At 33.5% G+C, this 24,807-nt stretch overlaps 1 long non-coding RNA gene across 1 annotated transcript; it reads left to right on the top strand.

Annotated features, from left to right (window-relative positions):
* Positions 1 to 9,424: 9,424 nt before the first annotated feature.
* On the top strand, positions 9,425 to 10,208 carry LOC110866277. The gene is made up of 2 exons (XR_002551289.1): positions 9,425 to 9,603; positions 10,045 to 10,208. It is a non-coding gene; the product is annotated as an uncharacterized LOC110866277 (long non-coding RNA).
* Positions 10,209 to 24,807: the final 14,599 nt, after the last annotated feature.

Here is a 24,807-nt window from a genome sequence, read left to right on the forward strand (position 1 = left end):
TAAAATTTGTTTTATTTTTTTTGGACTGAATTGAAAATTATAGGGGTAATAAAGTCTTTATATCCATTCAAAATAGGAAACTGTAATCAAAATCCCTACAATTTCGATCTCTCTCTCCAATCGCACGACCAGAGCTCTCTCTCTCTACAATTTCGATCTATCTTTCTACATTGCAGTGGAGCGGCGGCAACGGCGGTGGTGGTGCCGGATAGGCAGTGGTGGTGCGGCGGTGGTGGTGCGGCGATGGTGGTGCCGGATCGGCAGTGGTGATGCGGCAGCGGCGATCTCTCTCTCTACATCGCACGACCAGATAATCTCTCTCTCTACACGACAGCAGCGGCGGAGCGGCAGTGGTGGTGCCGGAAGTGGAGAAGATGATACAGAGGTGTATGATTATTGAATGATGTTATATATGTGTTGAATGGTGTATATTCTTTATTGAATGGTGTTATATATGTGTTGAATGGTGTTATATTCTTTATTGAATGGTGTTATATTCTTTATTGAATGGTGTTATATTCTTTACTGAATGGTGTTATATACGTGCTGAATGGTGTTATATTCTTTGCTAAATGGTGTTATATTCTTTACTGAATGGTGTTATATTCTTTACAGATGTGTAATGATTATTGAATGGTGTTATATATGTGTTGAATGGTGTTATATTCTTTACTGAATGGTGTTATATTCTTCACTGAATGATGTTATACTTACTAAATGGTGTTATATAATTACTGAATGGTGTTATATACATGCTGAATGGTGTTATATACTTGCTGAATGGTGTTATATAATTATTGAATGGTGTTATATATGTGCTGAATGGTGGTTGCAATGTTATTCGTAGTGTTTTTTTAGAGATCTTTTAAAAAAATCATGTTCCTATAATTAAGGTGGTGGTTATGGTAAGTTTTGAATTAATTGAGTTAATTATAAAATTACTTGTTTACCCTTTTGAATTAATTTAGATGGAGGACACATGTCATCTCCACAATATTTCTCACCTTTCTCACACTTTTAACCTTTTTTACAATAACCTTACCCTATATATATATATATATATATATATATATATATATATACATATATATAGGGGAAGGTTCAAATGAAAACCACAAGTTATTGTGAAAACTAGAAAACTAACTAAAACCCACTAAAAAGGAGGGGGGAAGACTTTTAATGAAGTAGGGGTAAAATTGGAACAAAAAATATATAACTTTTCAAACATTTCCCATTTCTCCATACGTTATCATTTTAAAACAAAAATGGCACCATAAGATCACAAATTTTCTTATCTTTCATTCAAGTATATTCGAGCATATTTTTTATGACATAAAAAAAGATTTATGGTGTCGTCTTGTTTTCAATACTATTATTATAGTAGTGCACATGTGCAATATAACATGTACTACAATGTGCATTACATGCTTAAAATTAGCTTTTTGATTCTAGTTTAGCTTTTAGGGTTAGTTTTTTTGGAGGTTTAGGATTAGGATTAGGTTTTTGGGTGTGGGGGGAGGGGGGTTTAGGTTTTTGGGGGTGGGGGGTTAGGTTTTTTTCGGGTTTATGTTTAGGGTTTAGTTTTAGGTTTTCGGGAGGGTGGGGGTGGGGGGGTTTAGGTTTTTTTTTGGGGGGGTGGGGGGTGGGGGGGTTAGGTTTTTGGGGGGTGTCGGTGGGGGGTGGGTTAAGTGGTTTAGGCTTTCCGTATTAGTGCACATGTGCAGTACAACCAAATTTTTTTTTTTTTTTTGAAATTTTTTTTCCATATATAAAAAGTAGCGATTTTTCTAAAAAAAAAATGTAAAAAGAAAAATTTATATGTTTTTTAGGTTTTTTTAGGCTTTTTTAGTTAGTTTTCGAGTTTTCACAATAAAAGTGGTTTTCATTTGAACCATCCCCTATAAAATGAGAAGAATTTTTTTATAAGAAGAAGAAAAAAGAAGTTTCAACCAATAAGAATGCTTCATTTTACTTCATTTAATATTTGTATTTAATTTTAATATAAGGGTATATTGGTAAACTTATATAAATCATTAATTTATATTCTTCCCCTTTAATAAGTAGCTAAATTAAATTTGTAACTCCTTTTCAAAAGATATACTTTTTCCAAATTAAAAAAAAAAACAACTTAATTTAAAGTGTAGAATAAATTACAAGTTGTGTAGGATAAACTACGAGTTGTGTAGGATATATTTCGAGGTGTGTAGGATAAATTTCAACTGTGTAGGATAAAATTCTATAATGTGTAGGGTATATGTAGGAATACTTTGATATGTGTAGGTTTTGTAGATTGTATGTAGCATAATTAATAATTAGTTGATTAATTAATTAAAGAGAGAAAAATTAGTGACATGGGTTATAAATGAAATAGTATTTTACTAATATGCCCTTTCTTTTTTTTCTTCTCACATTAAATTTCTTCTCAAATGGACCTTCCCCTATATATATATATATATATATATATATATATATATATATATATATATATACATACATATAGTGGGCCGCTAAAATGAAAACCACCCCCAGTTAAGAGAACCACGAGAAACACTTTCCGACCATTGATTTTTGAAGATGGATTGATGACATTAAAAGTTATAAAAACAATATTAAATTCTTTTTATCTTATTATATTTTTAATATTTTAATTTCAAAAGGGCAGTTTAGTAAATTTGCTTGTTTTGTCTTATTGTGTATATTATTGTTTTTTATTACTTTTTTTGTCTTATTAAATTAATTGTTTTTTATTATAAAAATTAATTAAAAAACATTTTAAAATCTAATTTTTTTTACAAAAAAAAAACAATTTTTGTCAGGATTTTTTACAAAAAAGGTTTTTACGAGACGGTTCTTTTACGAGCCGTTTTTTACGCCCCGTTTTTACGCGTCGTTTTTACGTTCCGTTTTTTACGCCCAGTTTTATGCGCCGTTTTTTACGCCCCGTTTTTACGCGCCGTTTTACGCCCCTGTATTCATGGCCGTATTTACGCGTCGTTTTATCACCCCGTTTTTTATGAGCCGTTTTTTACGCCCCGTTTTTACGCGCCTTTTTTACACCCCGTTTTTTACGTGCTGTTTTTTACGCGCCGTTTTTTACGTCCTGTTTTTTTCGCCCCGTATTTACGCGTCGTTTTTTTACACACACGTTTTTAAACTTTTTTTACGAAAACTTTTTTTATGGTTTTAAACTTTCTTTTTACAAAAACTTTTTTACAATTTTTTTTGAAAATTGCCTGTAATAATCACTTGTACCTTATTGACCATTAATAATCTCACCTCAGAATATTTCCCCCACCAGTCCCACCGTTCACCTATTTTTCCTACAATGGTCCCCATTAAAAAAATTTAACGGAGTTAAGGTTTTTCCAAATTACAAACAGATTTTTTAGGGCTTTTGATTAGAACGACGATACGAGTCCATTGATGTAAAACTTGCCTCGAAACGGTGCTCCAGACGATGAAAACGATGCTTCAATTCAGGGGTTTAAATTTCCAATTAACCAAAATCAAGTCACTTGGAGCACCATTTCGAAGTAAGTTTTACATCAATGGACTCGTATCATCGTTCTGATCAAAAGCCCTAAAAAACTGTTTGTAATTTGGAAAAAAGATTAACTCCGTTTAGTTTTTTTAATGAGGGACCATTGTAGGAAATATAGGTGAAAGGTGGGACTGGTGGGGGGAATATTCTGAGGTGAGATTATTATTGGACAATAAGGTCTAGGTGAGATTTATTACAAGCCAATTCCCTTTTTTTTACAAAAACTTTTTAACAAAGAACAAAAATTTATATGAATTTTTTTCACGGTTTTAACCTTTTTTTTACAAAAACTTTTTTTTACAAAAACTTTTTTTCACACACACGCTTTTTAAAGTTTTTTACGTTTTTTTTACGAAAACGGTTTTTACGGTTTTAAACTTCTTTTACAAAAACTTTTTTACCAAAATTTTTTACAAATTTTTTTTTTATAAAAACTTTTTTTACAAAAGACAAAAATTTATACGAAAACTTTTTTACGGTTTTAAACTTTTTTTTACAAAAACCTTTTTTTACACACATGTTTTTAAAAATTTTTACATTTTTTACGAAAACTTTTTTTACGATTTTAAACATTTTTTTTACAATTTTTTTTACAAAAGAGGAGAGAGAAATGTGAAGAGGGAGAAATTGAAGAGAGAGAAATTGAAAGACTTTAAAATGATACTTTAATGAGGAGAGAGGAATGATTTGATGGTTTTGATTAAATAACTATATTACCCTTTTAGTTGTTAGTATCTGATTGGTGGAGAGTGGTTCTCGCAACTGAGGGTGGTTTTCATTTTAGTGTCCCCCTATATATATATATATATAGGAACAGGATCAAGAGAGAACGCCTCAAAGTGTGAGAACGGTGAGAACGATTCTCAACACAAGATCTTAGTGGTTTGTGGCTGAGATTGATGCGGTGACATTTTTGTAAATAATAGGGGCCTTAGAACTATCAGAAGGGGTAAAATAGGAAGATCCAAACAAAGGTGCACATGCCAATCACATGCCATTTTCCCCCATCATATTTAAACGACAATGACTTTCTTATACGTGATTATTTTTCAAAAAAAATACACCATAAAACTCAGCGTTTTTTATCTTTCCAACGAGTATACTATTGATATACTTTTTGAAAAATATTAACTGGGTTTTATGGCGTTTTTCTGAACTGGTTGTTTTATGGCGTTTTTTTGAATTAAGTGTTTTATGGCGTTTTAACTAGGTATTTTCATGGGCTTTCTCTGAACTGAGTGTTTTATGGGGTTTTCAACTGAGTTTTTTCATGGCGTTTTTCTGAACTGTGTGTTTTATGGTGTTTTTCCAGTACAAATTATGATTTTTCTGAGCTCAAAAAATATTAATTTAGGCGTTAGACACAAAAAAATTGGTTTTTTTGAGCTATATGCCTAAAAAATAGCATTTTTTTGGCGTGACATTTTAACTGGGAGCTTATGGCATTTTTTGAGCTATATGGCTCAGAAAAATGTTTTTTTTTGAGTTGTTGTAATATAGCTCAAAAAATAACTTTTTTGTTATGGCGGGAGCTATATGGCTAAAAAAAAAGGTTTTTTTGAGCTGTTGTAACTATAGCTAAAAAATAGCTTTTTTTGGCGTGGCGTTTTAACTAGGAGCTTATGGCGTTTTTTGAGCTATATGGCTCAAGCTGTTGTAAATTATAGCTCAAAAAATAGCTTTTTTTGTTATGGCGTTTTAACTGGGAGCTATATGGCTCAAAAAATGTTTTTTTTGAGCTGGTGTAAATTATAGCTCAAAAAATAGCTTTTTTTTTTGCGTGCATAACAATAGTTTTTTTGAGTGCTTTATGGCGTTTTAACTGGGTATTTTATGGTGTTTTTCTGAATTAGGTGTTTTTATGGCGTTTTATTTGAATACCCAGTTCATGTGAGTGAGTTTTTTTGACAATATTACCCCTTAGTGTAATTTAACATCAATGCCACATGTCACCACCAAAATTGTTCTCACCGTTTTCACACTTTTCACCGTTCTCTCTAAATCCTGACCCTATATATATATATATATATATATATATATATAGGGAGAGGATCATGAGAAAACTACATATAAATGAGAAAACTAGAAAACTAACTAAAAAAAGCTAAAAAACATATCAATTTTTTTTTACAATTCTTTATAAAAAAATCGCTAGTTTTTATATATAAAAAAATTTCAAAAAAAAAATTGTTGTACTGCACATGTGCATTATATGTGTACTACACATGTGCACTGTATCCGTAATAGTGCATATGTGCAATACAACAAAAAACGTTTTTTTTTATTTTTATTTTTTTGAAAAAAAATTTCCATGCATAAAAAGCTGTGATTTTTTATAAAAATTTAAAAAAAAAATTGGTATGTTTTTTAGGCTTTTTTAGTTAGTTTTTTGGTTTTCTCATTTAAACTAGTTTTCTCATGATCCATCCCATATATATATATATATATATATATATATATATATATATATATATATATATATATATATATATATATATGATAAATCTAATATTTTGCGTTGTACGAATTCCCCGAAGTCCCCACCGAGATGTAGGCTTATTTTGATACATACTCTCTTGTGATCAGACAAATTCCTCCCAACTTAGATTTAAATATTTTTAAATCTATACCGTCTTTTTACCTCAAACACTGTAATCCTCCCGTTTCTCCCCGAAACAATTATTTATTTCCATTCATTCACGTTTTCCTCAAAAACAATTTTATATCATTCGCATTTCCAACACCATGTTTTCCTCGAAAATAGATTATTATTTTATTTCAAGGCATGTTTTATACAAAAACATATCATATCCTTTTTAAGGCATATTTTTTCCCAAAACAATACACAAAATAGTAAAAGAGTGATAGTGACACTTACCTTTGGGTGCGGGTCAACAAGCACATTTGCACATAATTGGTCTACACGTCCTAATTTCAAGTAGTAACAATTTAATGACCACCTTTGGGTGTGTTTCTCCAAGACTTATGATTTTCACACAACTTTGAGATTTTCTCAAACAGTCTTTATATATATATATATATATATATATATATATATATATATATATATATATATATATATATATATATATATATGTAGAGGGTAGGGTTCCAGCGTGAACAACCTTCCAAGCGTGAACTACGTTAACTGATCTGGACCATTGATTTCCTTTCTAGTTGTTAAGGGTATGATTGTAATTATATAAAAAATTAGATTTAAATCATTATTCTAATAATTAAATTAAGTTACATCTTTCCTATTTTAAATTCATTATCCACAATATCTTTTATTTCATTTTTATTTTTCAGATTTCACCACCAGAATTCGGATTATGATTTTTAAGATCCACGTAACCTTCATATTTCAACGGCGTACACATGTGTACTTGGATATGAATTGAACAGTACACATGTGTACTCAGCATGGTACATATGTGTAATTAGCTACATAATACATACATATAAACAAAACCTGTAAAACTCTTTTATATTAAGCAAATAACAATTTCCATAATTTTTGCCAAACGAAAAAAAAACATATAATTACAAGTTCCAGTTTCGTGAAAACAATAAACGCAACATAATCGAAAAAATAAAAAGACATAGTCTTTTACAACTATTCGCCGCGTTGTATGCTGAATCATCCTTATCGACCAAGCAAACAAACATACGTGAATCATCCTTATCGACCTCATACGTGAATCATCCTTATCGACCTTCTATCTCCACTTTCCTCGTTTACGACGTCTCCTATAATAACACAAAAAACTCAGCAATTAGTACTTTGCATAATTCACAAGTGTACATCCACAACTTTACACATTCAATACACAACAAAATATGAGATATCACAAAAACAGCTATACACATGTGTACACCGCATTAAAAACATAGCAAAACCAGAATACACATGTGTACAGTGCCTTAAAAACAGAGCAAAAATCAGAATACACATGTGTACAGCGCCTTAAAACCAGAGCAAAAATCAGAATACACATGTGTACAGCGCCTTAAAAACAAGCAAAATTACAGATCTAACAAAATCTCAATAAAGATCTCAAGCAATTATCAAGTGAAACTTAAATCATTAAATTATTGAGGCTGCAGGTACATGTATTTTGTTGTAACTAGTGATAGAGACGCAAAAAAGAACAGAAAGCAAGTATTAAAAAACAATCCAATCAACACTAACCTAACTTACATAGAATTACAGATCTAACAAAATCGGATCGAAGATCCAAACGGTACAGCAACAACACAATTAAACACAAGCACCGGCCGTTGAAACGGGCAGAAGCCTTATGTTCTAACTAGATTAAGTTGATAAAGAAACTGACCGTTGAAATGTGGAGCTACGCCTGGAAGACACCGATGAGTTTTCGTCAACATCTTCATCGTTAAGCAAAAGACGCCGCCTGCCGCATCGAATCCGACAGCTGCACCAATTCTTCGATCGCCTCCAATATTGATCTATGAACTGAAACAAACTCAAGTATCGAAGAGATCGAAGCGGATCAAACCAGTTGAAGATGCCGGAACAAGGAATCTATAGGCAGTGGAAAGCAAGTTTTTTTATGAAATTATAACAGAAACCCAATATGTTTGATCGGAAAGAAGGGTTGATGGATGGATGGATTGGCGATGAAGGTGAGTTCTGGATCTGGGCGATGGATCTGTGTGGTGTGGGATTTTCTTTGATGTTGGCTTTGATATGTGAGAGAGAGAGAGATATTTGTGGGATTTTGAAACGTAAAAGTAGATATAAATGGGAGGTTGTTCAATATGATATGTAGATTACATATTTACCCTTATTATCTTAATTAAATGGTATCAAAAAACCTAATAATTACAATCATGCCATCCATTTAAAATATCAAGATCCTAATAATCAATAGTCCAGATCAGTTCACGCAGTTCACGCTGGAGAAATTGTTCACGTTTGAACCTAATCCTATATATATATGTATGTATATATGTATATATGTATGTATGTATAACACCCTGCTTCTTCGTACTTTCCGCAATTAGAAAGTCTTTGTTGTATTTCTATTTTTGAAAGTCTTGTGTTCTTGTAATCGTTCTTTCGTTGTAATCGTTGTAAAAATCTGAGACTTGTATCATAAATAAAACTCGTATTTCTTTAAATTTGTGTTATACATACTACATACTTTTTCGTATATTTGAATTAGTGAAAACATTTGACACATTATTCGTAATTCTTGGAAACGTGTAATATACTTGCAAATACGTGAAACATTTGAAACATACATCAAATGGATACATGTGATACTTATTTACGACATTCATATACTAATTCATACTTCATTATGTAACGCCTCGTATCTTCATATTTCTATTTTAAAAATGTTCGTATTCGTATTCTAATTTTAGAAACCTTACATTCATATTTTCATTTCAATCTCACAATTCGAGGCGTTAATCATAATAAAATTCATATCTTATACATATTTTTTTATTCACACAACCGATCATTTAAATACGTATTTATACGCAAACCGACACAATTATACGTATAAATACTTATACGCACATCCTCAATACTTGAATTATACTTTTATACTTTTTATATACTCAATTACATAATATATACTCAAGAAATACCAAGAAATATACCAATCATCTTTCCACCTCATCAATCCTCTTCCACCTTCTTTAACCAATCATATTTCACCCTTTTCCACCTCCTTCCTCCACCAATTATATTTCCAATCCTCTTCCACCTTCTTTAACCAATCATATTTCACCTTTTTCCATCTTCTCTACCTATAAATACCAACCTCCTTCTACCATTTTCTTCACACCATTCTTCTTTCCATCTCTCTAATTCTCTCAGTCTCTCTAAATCAAGAATTTTAAAAATTATAAGAGGACACTAAGTGTTCCAACCATTCTTCTCTCAACCTCTCTGCTTCTCTCAAATCTTCCAAGCAAGGAAGAGAACTCTAAGAGTTCTAAAAGAAAACACTAAGTATTTTAAAGGAAGCTTTGAAGCTCCAACCTCCAACTCTGTACGGAATCATCAAAGGAAACTTTGCAAAACTGTGAGTATACTTGAACCCCCTTTTCGTTTACCACCTTTTTAGGGTGTAACATGTTAATCTATAAAACTTACAATTAAACTTCAGTCTTAAATGCACAAAGATTCCTTATACATGCATGCCGGCCTACTTGATTACTTGATAATTTAAACTTGGGGTTATACGTTTTGTGTTAGACTTATCATTAACTTCGTACGAGCCTATCCTTGACATATATAGCGCTAAAGGATTAACGCACCGCCTGTAAACATTGGGTTATGTTAAGAGCTTATTGTGTTTCATCATTGGGTTGATTAGTTAAACACATGCCAATTTTATTATTTATCTTGTTTCAATAGCTTGCCATGTGGAATTGTTTACAACTTATTTTTATGCTATGTATGAAAACCTGTATACTCGCCAATACATCTATGCATTGAACTATGCTTTTAAAACATGTTGCAGGTTTTGAGATGATGTTGATGATGCATGGAACATAGTAGGATGCTTAGATACACATTTAAAATTTTGTATTCTTATTGTATTGTCATTCTTGTATTTCAAGTTGTTGTATTTGATTCCAACCTTTGTAATTGACTTTTAGAAATGAAATGAAATCCATTATTTAATTATTGTCACCAATAGTGTTTTGAAGTCTCTTGAAATCTTGTTTTCGTCTCACTCCAATGTTTCCGCCATCGGTTGGGGTGTGACAGATTGGTATCAGAGCCATAACTATAAGGAATTAGGAAAATTGCCATGCTTTTGACCTAGTCTATAGTTAAGCACCATCCTTGGCCCTACTTGATTCGTATGTTAAATTCTTATGTGTTATTCTTGAAATGCCTTTTTACGTGCTCATACTTGTTTTATTATTTCAAACATACGCCTTTCCTAAGGCATTTTACTCGATTATACTAAACTTGAAAACACTCATAATACACAAACGATACGACTTCACCAAAATAGGCGTGAAACCCACAATTTGGTGAACGACTCTCAATCCACCTATTCTTTTTACATGAAATTCGCCATCAAGTTAGGTGTGAAATCATCACCTTGATGGAGAGTTTCCATTTCAAATTCTAGTGGACCCTCGTCAAAGTGACGAAATTAAATTTTCACCCGACGAGTACCAACCACACTTAGGGTATGAAATCGTCAAGTTAGGGGTGAAACCCGCATCTTGTCGACTAGTCCCACTCCTTGACTTTCAAAAATCCCGCCAACTCTCGAACTTTCGATTGATTTGGAACATGTAGTAACTGGAAGGGTGAATACCATTAACCAAAATTTCGGCGAGAGTATTCCAACTATTAGGCCAAAGCATGTTTCTCCAATTTCAAAAGAATTTTAGACCACTTCGGTTTAGTTAAAGTTCCGTTTTGGAACAATCCAAGTTTTAATGAAACCTACGTTTTACTATTATCAATCTTATACGATGTTGTGACAATTGTCAAATTTCCATGTATCCGTACATTAATTAAACAGTAATTTGTGGCTTAATGACTGTGCTGATTTAAACTAATGTCATGAATGCTTTCTAATTATTGTCATATACATACATGTGCATCACATATTGCATGATTTCATATCATTATTGCATGCAACACTTTATGATTCAAATGATGCACGAAATAAAGTTAGCACAGATATCAGACAAATCAGAAGTACTGACGGGAGTTTAGTACTCGGACAGACATAATGTTAGAGCACAGAATGAGCCAGAAACCAAGAGTTACACTAGTATAGTGTGTAGGGAAGTAAGGATCATAAAACTGCCTTCCTAGTGATAGTTTAAGTGCTGGAAAGTGCTTAAAACTCACACAAACTGCAGAATTCTGCAATTTTCAGCAAAAATCAGCATTTAAACAACTTAATATTATGCAGAATTATGGTTTAATGGTCCAGAATACCTTCCTAGGTGTCGGGAATCAAAACTGTCACAAAAGGGAACATAAAGCACACTAAACTACGTAATTTAGCACCTTAACGAACCGGTAACCAACCGAACAACCAGACACTACCCGAAACACCAAATTTTCACTAGAAGCATTGTTTTATCATTTCCGAGCTAGTTATGGTCCCCGAACACCAAAAGATGTCTTATAACAACATAACAACTAATAACACTAACTAAACACTTGAAATCTAACTAGTTCTCTTAACCATCCATTACATTCCAACCCTATACCCCCCCCCCATGGGCGATGGTCACAAGGGTGTGGCCCACCCTTGATTTTATTTGTTTTGTTTATTTGATCTTGTTGATACTTTGGAGACATAATACACATTGGATATGCACATGTTGGATGATCAAATTTATAAACCACAAGTGAGTTCATTCATCATGTTTTCACAACACTTCTCAACTCAAACTCTCTCTCCCTCCTTCTCCTTGGTCACGGCTGAAAACAAGCACACCACCACCATCATTTTCATCTCTTGTTCATCCAATCTCAAGTGCTACAAAGGTGTAATGAGCTAGGATAAGAAGCTTGGTGCCATTAGAAGTGGAAGGACCTTTCTCTAGAGCTTTTAACCACCAAGTTCATCATCTTCATCATATTGATCTCTTCCTTAGCCTTGTGCTAGTAGTAAGGCTCTTCTAATCTCATTTTACTTCTTATTATGATGGTTAAAAGTATATGTAAGTCACTAAACATGAAGAACATAAAGAATCAAGAAGATAATCTCTAATATAAAGCTTAATGACTGTGCTTAATTACAACTTTATATTTTATTGCTTACTGATTTCTGTTACATACATACACATGCATCACATTCATACTGTCACTCCATTTATTATACACAAACAATAGTGACAAACTTGATGCACAAAAGCATAGTTAGCACAGTGAGCGGATAACCCAGTAAACATGCTGACATTGCCAGCACTAAACATACATTGTTCTGAGGCCAGTATGAGCCAGGAATAGAATACTACACTAGTAGGGAGTGTAGGGAGGTGAGGATCATAAAACTGCGTCACTAGGTGATAGTTATAGTGACCGGAAGTGCCTAAAACATACCTTAAGTGCAAAATTCTGCACTCAATACCAAAATTCAACTTTTAACAAAGCTAGTAAAGTGCAAAAACTTGGCAAAATAGTCCTAGACACTTTCCAAAGTGTTGGGAATTTAATGTGTTACTAAAAACAATATAAAAGACACTTTAACGCCTTATATAACACTTTAACGGATCAATAGCCAACCGAACAACCGGACTTTACCCGGAACATAAAAATATTGCCAAACACACTGTTTTTGTTTTTCTAAGCTAGTTAGGGTCCCCGAACACCCTAACACACCTTATATTAAATACCACACAACAATACAATAATTACTCCTTTAGAACCTAACTAGATTGTAACTAGTCCATTACAACCCAACCCCATACCCCCCCTCTCTTACACGGTTACATGGGGTGGGGACATCCCCACACTTCTTTTGATTATTTAATTGCAAGTGTTGTTGGTTAAAGGAACACTTTACATGATGGATTATGCTAGAATTGGATCATAAATTAACACTAGGGGTAACCATTCTCTTTCATCTCAAACATTCAACAAACAACAACCACTCTCCTCTCCTTCCCCACCTACGGCTGCCAACACCCTCCACCATATCACCATCATCAAGCTCTTGTTCAAGCATTTTTCATACATACAAAGGTGCAAGAGGTTCAACAAACAAGCTTGGTGCACTCGAAAGCTCAAGGACCGCTCTAGTTTTCTTTTATCCACCACTTTTCTACACTTGAACTCCCCTAGCCTTGTGCTAGTGGTAAGTCTCTTAGATCTTCATCCTCTTCATGTTTTTTATGGTTAATAGTTAAAGAATGATGAAATCTCAAGAAACACTAAAAACATAAACAAGGTCATGAACATAAGAGCTTTACATAAAGGTCATGAGATGAAAGATAATAATACATGATAAATCTGAAATATATAAGTGATAACCTGCTGTAAAAGACTCACATTATGATATAAATCGTTATTAGAAGGAATGGTAATCGTAAGTGTACATTTTAGTAACATTTAACCTATAAACAGCTTGCTGATTTGCATTTTCAGCCACCTTCAACTGGCTGTAACCAGATCATAACTTAACGAAAAACTGATTTTCTTGAGTCTACAATGTGTCATTATGAAATACGGTTCTAATGGCACCGGAATCATAATTTTTGGACTTCGTTTGCCATTTGTAAAGGGTCGTTTTCTAACAGCAACTAAAGCTGCATTTTTACTGCTGAAAATGGGTGATGTGTTTTTAGTCCAAACTTGAAATCTTTGTTGAATCAGCTCATGAAAATTGTACTATAGACGAACACTGGTGTTGTAGTAATTCTCCCACTGGAATTTCGTCAATCGGAGTTACGATAGATTTTAGATGAATTATTTCGTAGACTGCAGTCAGAAAATGACAAATCTGATTGCAGTCCGGTAAATAAATTTTTATAAAATATTGGTAATGAACTGGACCCCGATATTTTCACAAAGAAATATTTTGGTCGTATAAGACATTCTGTAAAAATTTGGGAATTTTTGGAATAAGATAACTATTTTATTAAAATATCCGAAAACAGCCCAGTTTTGCATATTAAAACTGAAATGATGTAAGTAGTATTTTGCATGTCTAAATGTCGGGTTGGTTATTTGAGAACGAGCTAACGTGATTTTACAAAAGAAAATGATATGCTAAAAAGCATGGACACCTCCATTTACAAAGGAAACTCTGGGAAATTTTTCCAGGATTTCAACACTTAGAAATATTTTCTAATAAGTGCTTACAAATACATTTTTAACTTTATTTTCGAAATAAACTTCGCCATCATTTTTATTACAAAAATACAAAGTCTCGGAGGTTTATTTTCGTAAATAAAACTTAATAAATATATATATAGAATATATATTTTATACTAAAACTCTCATGTGAATATTTGCTTGTTTTGTAAACTAGCTTATATTATTTTTAGGGTAAAAATAATACAACTTATGGTATCATGAGATTACGACTCTAAAATAATACCGAAGCTTTCGCAAAATAAATAATATAAGTTACACAAGTATTGTTATAATACGAAACACTAAAACGTAACTTACGTAGTTTTTCAGAAGAATACTCTTATACGTATATTATTGGTAGAATATTATTTTGGAAAATCTATGAAGTAAAATATAATATTTTTGGGAAGAATATATATATTTTTGAGAATTAAGATATTTTAGACAAATGATTTAAATATATTTAAGTGAGACTTGAAATACATGGTTTTGGGGAAAAATAGATTGGGGATCTATTAACATATTTTATTTAGAACAATATACCGAAATACGACGCTGTCACTTGTCAAGATATACAAATACAAATACGAAAATACATGTATAAGATATCCCCATCCTTGGGAAGGAAAATACGAGTACGAATACTTGAAAGGTATTAATTCAGAAATTCTGTATAAACAATTATTCCAAAACCGAATAGAATCATTATAACTTGGAATAATATCGGAACATAACTCGAAAACATAAATACTAAGACAAGGCACGACCCGTTCGTCTAATAGACGTTAGACCATTGTAGGTGGTCGTGTTTGCTGAGGAGATTTGGGTTACAAGTATCGAAGACGCAATACAGTGAGTTCATGTCCCCCCTTTCTCTTTACTGTTTTCAGTTTTATACTTCGGGGGTGAAATACATGTTACAATTATTACAGACAATACTTACATGGTATGGTTAGCTTAAGGAGGGTTGGGACGTTCAGATCATGTGAGTGGGTAGGTAGAACTAAAGGCCATTAATCCTCGTTGTAGGAACGAGGGACATTAGTGATAGATCTATTTTGGTGTAGCGAGCCCCACTCCTGAGTCCGCCGAGTGGACCATGTGGTGACTAAGTGCCCGACGCACAAATCCGCTAGGTTTGAGTCTTCCTGCATCACTTCACGCATATCATTGGCTTTGCAACCCAATGGTGATCTGTTTTTCCTTAATTGCTACATAACAGGGATTTTCATACATACAAACGCATTATAAAGGTTTATACATACTCACTTACACATGAACTCGCTCAACTTTTGTTGATTTTTCAACTTACATGTATTTCAGGAAAACTAAGGGATCTGGCAAGTGTTTGCATTTGTGTCAAGCTGCGTACCAAATAAAGACATCATCCAGGGTAGTAGGTTTAGGAGGTGTAACCCTTACCTGGACGGGTTACATGTCCTTAAACCATGTTTTTATTCAAGTCTTTTATTGTGTCATATGAACACGTTTTAAATCATGTTATGGATGTAATTTGTTTTATGAGTCGACATTTTAAAAATGATGTTGTATTGTATTTCTAGACCTTATTAATGGATGAACATCTCTGTTTTTATCATATAGTATTGTTATAATTGATTGCTATGGTATTAAGAAGTCACACCAAATAAACCCACGCTTCCGCAAAAGCCAGGGTGTGACAGTTTAAGTATATGTATGCTTCTTGATTGTTGAATATTTGTGTTTATGATGTTAAACATCATATGAAACTTGCTAGATTATGATTAAACACATGATCTAGCAAGTGAGAGGATGATCTTGTGAAAAGTCAAGGTGATCATCCTTTATGTTCATCATGAACTTGAAAACAAAGATGATTTTGTGGAAGATGATTATGAATACATGTTATTAGTCTATTACATGGATGATTTCAAAACTCGTTTTCTCAAGAAACCAAGATTATAAACAAGATTTACATAACCATGACTTTTAAAGAAATTAATCACATTTTTAGTGTTAAATCAAGTGTAGAAACATGTTATTAACAAGAAAAATTCAAGAAGAAATATTTTTAGAAATTCATTTTACAAGATGTGAAAGACTAACTTTCTCAATAATGATGTTTATAAACAAATAACCACACTTTAAAGGGTAAATAAGTTTACTTAACAAATGCTAAGTTACTACAAGTTTTTACAAAATTTCAAGTTCATGTTGTAGTGTAGAATGCATGATTTTGGCACTTGGTAAGTATTGAATGAATTGTTGTTGAATTGTGATGATTTTAAAAGAAAATGATATGCTTTGAAAGCATAGAAACCTCCATTTTTAAGGGGAAAATATGGCAAAATTTTTCTAGAATTTAAACACTTAGAAAATTTTTTTTAAACAAGTGTTTACAAAATATTTTAACCATGGTTTTTCATGTAAAAAATTGCCATAATTTTTGTTACAAAAATTACAAATGTTGGAGGTTGTTTTTGATAAATAAAAGTGACTAAATATGTATTTAGGAAAATATCTATTTAGATGTCACAATTTGTGTGATTACTTGTATATTATGTGTATTAGTTATATTATTTTAGGGCTTGAAATAATATAACTCACCAAAATACCAAAAATTATAATACAAAATATTACCAAAATTCCAAGAAAACAAATATATAATTTATACCCAAAAATTGGACAAACCGAACAAGGAATACGAATCACAAAAATATTTCGGGATTAAATTCATAAGTATATTTTGACAAGTGAGTAAAACGGTATTTTGGAAACCAAGGAAACGAAAAATATAAATTTTATAATTGTTACAAAAATATACCATATTTTTGTCAAGAAGAAAATATATTATTTTTGAGTAAAGAAAAATATATATGTTTTCTTGAACAATTAGAAAATATATATTTTCTTAAATAAATTTTGAATATATTATTTTTGGGGTGAAAATGGATTTATAAATATTTTCTAAGTTAAACTTGAAAATATATTATTTTTGAGGTTTATATGAAAATAAAAATATTTTTTTTGCCAAGTAAGGATTGTAAATAATTTTCCATAAAAGTTTTCTTAATATATATATATATATATATTAAGAATGTAAATTGGTGATTTTATTGGTTAAAAATAATATTCCGGAAAGTATAAGTACAAAAGTTGAGTATAAGAATACTTAATAAATACAGTAAAAATACGTATTCTCGTACGTATAAATACGCACCGGAATAGGTCACCAATACTTGGCAAAAATACACAAGTTTAAGAATACATGTATAAGTATACCCATCCTTGGGAAATTACTACAAGACAATGTAAGTTAAAACATATTATTTTAACAAATATTCCAAAATCTAATAAATATAATTTAAGTTAGAATATTTTTATTTTAACAAATAATTATATACTTTGGAATAATATTTATGACACCAAGAAATATAACTCAAAGATACTAAGTCATAGCAAATAAGACTAAAAGTCAAGGCACGACCCATCCATCTAATAAACCGTAGCACGTGTGTAGGTAGTCGTGCGACTGAGGAAAAGCTTTGAGTTATACCGAGATACGAGACGCAAGATTGTGAGTTCATGTCTCCCTTTTTCCTTTAACTATTTTCAGTTTTATAACTTCGGGGGTGAAATGCATGTTACAAATGTTTACAAACGTTTATAAATGGTATGGTTAGCTAAGGAATGAACTGTTAGATCATATGAATGGGTAGGCGCACACTTAAGATCATTATTCCTCGTATAAGGACCGAGGGACATGAGTGATAGATCTATTTGGGTGTTGCGAGCTCCACCCCTGGGCCGGATGTGGCCGAAGGTGGTGACTATGTCTTCCAGCCAGAAGCCCGGTACAAAATCTGCTAGGTTTGAGCCTTCCTGCACCATTGCACATATATTAATGACCTTGCAAATCATTAATTGATCTGTTCATAGACGCTTTCATACCGGATTTACAAATACATACTTACAATGATTACAAGTTTATTACTAGCTCACATACAAAACAGATGAACTCGCTCAACTTTTGTTGATATTTTCAAACTACATGTATTTCAGGAAATTGATTATGGATCTGGCGGGCGTTCATGGATTTCAAGTTGTGTCTTCAATAAATGATGTCATCCAGTATTGGAGGGTTTGAATCGTGTATTTTATCTTTGATAGGATACATGGTTCAAAGCCTAGTTTTATTAGTGTCTTTTGTTGAAGTTCGTTATGGAACTTAAAACTTTGGTTGTTTTGTACTTTAAACTTGAAGTCTTGGTTTGGTGTTAAACAACATGGTCCGTATTATTTTGAAACTCTTTAATGGATAAACATCAAGGTTTCTATCATATAGTTGTTTGTTATGGTTGAATGCAATGATATTAAGCAAGTCACACGTATCACGCTTCCGCAAAAGTCAGGGTGTGACAGTTTGGTATCAGAGCTTCGATTGTAGCGAACTAGGATTCCTTCTCGAGTCTAGACTACAATCATTAGGGCTCTCTCATGAAAATATTTTTACAAAATATTTTTCATTGCATACATAAAACGCCAAGATCCATGGAACAAACGTTTTACAAAGGAAAGACAAGAAACACAATGCAAGGTCACAGTGGTGGTTTAGTTTGCATGGGGTAGACTAGTTAAGATAAAGAGGTTTCATGAAGGGTAATGTGAATGCATGATTAAGTGATGATTGTCTTTGTTTGCATATACTAGGTGTTTGTGGTTAATATATGTGCACATGTTATGATTATTGTGTTACACGCACCCATGTCTTCCTCTGAGAGTGGGTTATCTGATGCCCACGACCCGATGGCCGTCGTTTCGGATGATGAGGTCATGCCTGAGCCAGAGATATTCACATCGGACACCGAGAGTGATCCCGAGATGCTGTCTGAGGATGAGGACGACTTTCAGCCATTCGCATTACCGGATTTTGGCGATGATATACCTATAGCTGATGGCGTTTCCGTTGAGGATCCTTTTGATATTCCTGCTCCTATCCATGACCATCTCATCATCGGTCACCCCGAAGGTGAGCACATTGTGGCACCGATCCTCGACGTCGTTCCCCTTGTGGTCATTCCTCCTGAGGATTGGCCCTTCGATGACTTGTTTGGCGACGATGTCAATTTATTTTTGGACGGTCCCCCAGCTGACGCTCAGGGCGACGAGGAGATTGATGATGATGTTGTCGTAATACCTCTCCCTGCTATTCCAGTTATCGAGTTATCTTCTGACTCCAGTTTGCATTCGGTTTCAGACTCCTTTGAGCCTGTGACTTCCTCAGCCCTGCAGGCAGCAGGACTGCATCTTTATGCCACTGATTCCAACGACGACATTGCGATGTCAGCTGCACCACTATCCCCTGCTCGAGTCCCCACACCTCCACATAACCCCGAGCCTGGTCCTGAGCTAGATCCTATTCCTTTTGGCCAGCTTGATATTGCACCTCTTGTTCCAGAGCCGATACCTGCACCTATTGATCTTCCACTTGTTGAGCCATTCATTCCACCACCCCCACCCGCTGATGTTGCTCCCCCACCTCCTGTTGAGTCTGATGTTCACTGTACTGACCTACCAACGGGTTAGGGGTGATTCCCTAACCTAGGTGATCATTACCAAAAATTTTCTTCAAAATACTTTATTGTGCAAACACGATCATGTTTTACACCTACATCGTTTATCATTCCCCAAAATACCTACTTATATCAATTTCAAAAGTCATAGTCTTATCAAACGTAGTCCTCACCCTACAATCTGTTTTCACATAACTCAAACACACAAAATTCTTAATCATACTTTAAAACTTTTTATTACCCGAATTTCAAAACCTTACGAAATGCTACCAATCAACTTAATCGGTCCAATGAATCTCTTGCCATGAACTTTATACTCAACCTAATCACTAAAACACGCTCATAATATATCATCATACTAAATACTTTCATCCTCAATCGAAATGAAACCAACCTTTCTCACGTGCTTATAAGATCTTATAGTTATTATAAGACCATTTTACTAAAGCTCTTTTCAAAATCAATAAAACATTTTATTAAAAAAACACTTTTCAACGATCACTAAGTTCATTATGCTAAATCTTTTTAGAATCAATGTTTCACGAGAACCTCCAAATTTCAAATTTATTATTTTAATGTTAGATCCTTTAAAATGATGCAAACCTGCTACTTTCGAAAACCTTTTCATACACCGCTCAAAACTTCATTTCAATTTCAAAACACCTGGGCAAGGAAACTTCATAGGACCTACCATTTTCGACTTACATAAATTCTTCTAAAACAAGAGTAGCATTTCCGATCATTAGAAAATCGTCACGTATAACCAATAGGTACTTTGTATTCTTTTACATTCACAAACTAGATTCTACATTCCAAATCAAACATAATCTATTTTGATTCGATAAACTCAATGTTTTGCTCAAACAACTATACATACATATCATCATACATGTTTTAGTCAATATCTCACGATAATTTCCTTTTATATCATTCATTTTCCTTCTTTTTCGTACTCAAACTTCTCAATTATTTTATATGCTTAAGTTCTCCGTATTCATACATGTCATACACGAAATCATCATCATTTATACCTACTTATATTCATAACTATACTCATACGTTTTATTTTCACACTTATACTCATATGCATACTCATACTTGTATTCATACTTATAATTATATGGATACTCATACTCATACTTGTATTCATACTTATACGCATACACATACTCATATTCATACTTGTATTCATACATTCATACCGATAAGTGGCCATAACCCGAGGGGTTCCCTCACGTTGGTCCTACATACTTAAACGTAAACATGCTTATATACTACATTCTTATTTTCAAATTTATGTATACCCTGATTCATACATAACTAGTACAAACTATGCGGATTATACGGCGATCAATATAATCGCGGGTGCACATGGAATTATAATGATAGGCGCATGAGAATCATAGGGTGTACTACTATGTATGGTAAGACACGGAACCTAACATGACACCGAATAGCTAAACAGACGTAACATGGTCAAAACATGGTGGATACGCCACTGGTACTTCCTATATATAAGTGTTTTCACCATGTTACCAAACTTTCGTAAAACGTGCCATGAGAAATTCGGTGTTTTGTAGACCTATTTAGATCTTGTACAAACATTAACAACTCACAAACGCATTGCTAAACGCGCGATATCCGATTATCCACGACGAGACCCCATTCTAACTCATCGCTTTCAATACACACACCATTCTTATACTCGCATTCGTTTATTAGGTCAATCATTCACTCTTATACCTCCATTATTCCCCGTTATTCTCTGCCTTTTATATAAACCTCGTTTGCAATCAATGGTTTAAACATTCGAACCCTAAAATGCTTTCTTACTTTTAAAACTATTTTCCATTCTTTATTTATGCGCAAACATACTTAGTTGATCGTTATCTCCAAAACCATTTATTAAAATACCTAACTTCCTTGTTTTTCACCAATAAAGAATTTTCTACAAAACTGAGATTGTCAATGCTCTTTAAATCCAACGCAACTTTTTCTTACAACCAACAGTGTGACCACACTTTTCATCAAAATACTTACCGTTTTATACGAAAGCTTCCTTCTTAGGGAACACATTTTAAAATACCTCATCATTGAGTTATTCAAACTTGTTTAAACTCGATTTTCTATACACACACATGCACGTTTTACTTATGCTCAATGCCTCGAATCATTTTAGACAAATGAACCCTTTTTACAAACCTATCTTTTCATCCTTGAAACTTCATACTTTTCAACACATTTAAGAACTTTCAAGTCTTGACTTTAGACAATCATTATTCTAGCCAAAATGCTTTTTTTTTCTCTAAGGTCTTCCTCTTGGATAAATTTCGGGAATTTTCTAAAGTAGGGGAGACTGTAACGCCTCGTATCTTCGTATTTCTATTTTAAAAATGTTCGTATTCGTATTCTGATTTTAGATACCTTACATTCATATTTTAATTTCTATCTCACAATTCGTGGCGTTAATCATAATAAAATTCATATCTTATACATATTTTTTATTCACACAACCGATCATTTAAATAAGTATTTATACGCAAACCGACACAATTATATGTATAAATACTTATACGCACATCCTCAATACTTGAATTATACTTTTATACTTTTTATATACTCAATTACATAATATATACTCAAGAAATACCAAGAAATATACCAATCATCTTTCCACCTCATCAATTCTCTTCCACCTTCTTTAACCAATCATATTTCACCTTTTTCCACCTCCTTCCTCCACCAATTATCTTTTCAATCCTCTTCCACCTTCTTTAACCAATCATATTTCACCTTTTTTCTATCTTCTCTACCTATAGATACCAACCTCCTTCTATCATTTTCTTCACACCATTCTTCTCTCCATCTCTCTAATTCTCTCAATCTCTCTAAGTCAAGAATTTTAAGAATTCTAAAAGGACACTAAGTGTTCCAACCATTCTTCTCTCAACCTCTCTACTCTGTCAAATCTTCCAAGCAAGGAAGAGAACTCTAAGAGTTCTAAAAGAAAACACTAAGTGTTTGATAGGAAGCTTTGAAGCTCCAAGTATAACAACCCTCCTAGAACCCCTAAAGTAACCCTAAACGTTCCTAAATATACCTCGTACGCGAGAAGCGAGCCCGAAATATCCCTACACTGAGAAAAATAAGAAAAACAAAATCTTTGTGTCGCTCGCGGCCCGCGACAGACGAAGGAGGATCCTTCGCGGGGCGCGATGGCCCTTACTTGGCCGGCACACAATTGTGACACGTGTCGTACGCGTGGCAAAGCTACCCCCTGACTCGGCAACCCTATAAATCGACACGTGGGCTCTCACGACCCGCGACGGCCAAAGCTGTAGCACTCGCGGGGCGCGACAGACTACCGGATTAGCCAATAAATGGGGGGTCAGGGCTCATTTGCAACTCGCTTAATTCTCGATTCTCTCTCAAATTTCTATACAGTCAAAGTAATACCCGGGCATTATACCCACTATAAAGCGAAACTTTGCCTCATTGTAAGTACTATAACCCTGCTATTACCCTGCACGATTGATTTAGGATTCCGTAATGTATGTCGGCTCTGCTCGACTCAGTCATTGGAATTCTGTCTCGTGTGTACACCCAATCGATTTCGTATTCCGTAATGCATGTCGGCTCTGCCCGACTCAGTCATTGGAATTCTGTCTCGAGTTGTACGGTTAATTTGAATTGGGTTATTTTACTAACACGTGTGCATTATTTGATTTTTATAGATAATAACCAGGAGATTCTCAGGAAGCTTTAGTATTACCTAAATTTGCAATGTGAGTACATCTTCTTTTTGTCACCTTTTTACCAAAACCTCAAATGTTTTAAATTACACTTAACAGTAGTTGAGTATTTGTGATTCTACAATTACTGTTGGTATGTTGGGGTTTTTTATACAAAATGTGGAAAACGTTACCATTGGACAAAGAGTTAGCCAGTGGGTAATATGACCCACAAGTCAGGTGTTGACAGTACTGAATGAGTAATTGAGTAGATATAAACAAATGTAATTGCGGATGCCCTCAATTATGTAAAAGTGATAAAACTGTTTTGATTAAACTGGGATGCACTCACCAGTATTTCTTGTTGATAAAATGTTTTAAAACGCGTTTCAGGTAACATAATGTGAAAGCCAAATTGAAGCCAGCTAGAGAGCACTGAAGGCTTGGAAAAGTGGCTATAAAAGTTACCTATATAAACAATAAGTTTTTGTTTCAAATAGTTAGGGTTTATCCCTACAAATGTATTGCCAAATGAACTTGGGTTTTATCCCAATAACTTATTATTATAAAAGTTTGGTGGTTTACTCTGATAAAAATATTTCCTAACTACGATCCTGATGTATTCCGCTGCCAAATTAATAAGCACCGATACCACCCACACTGTCGCTCGCGGCACCCGCTCCCGGGGTAGGGGTCAGGGGTTGCGACAGAGAGTGGCATCAGTGCTACATCCACTAGTTTAAGCCAAAGAAGTGTTCCGCTGACACTGAAATTTCAAATTCTGTGTTAGGAAATAACTTATGTGATTATGTGTTATCTTTTATTTGACTATTTGTTAGTTTACAGTATGAGTGATCAAGGAACGTCGGACACTTATCGTCAATTAGATAGTTCACCGAAAAATGAGGGAATATCATCTCAACCTGATCCCTCAGGTTATTCAGCCGATACCGAAGAGGGAATATTTATATTTAAGGCATAGTCGGAAGAACCCTTTACTACTAAGAAAAGAGGTTGGTTTAATAGAGGAGCACATGAGAGAAGAAAAAGAATGAAGAAATTACAGCAACAGAGGGCGATAGTCAGAGCCAATAGGTAGGCAGATGCGCAGATTCATGAAGTAGCCAGTAGGCCACCTTGGGAAGAAGAATTAAATAG

This window comes from Helianthus annuus, chromosome 7 (assembly GCF_002127325.2).
Source record: "Helianthus annuus cultivar XRQ/B chromosome 7, HanXRQr2.0-SUNRISE, whole genome shotgun sequence".
Classification (NCBI taxonomy): Eukaryota; Viridiplantae; Streptophyta; class Magnoliopsida; order Asterales; family Asteraceae; genus Helianthus; species Helianthus annuus.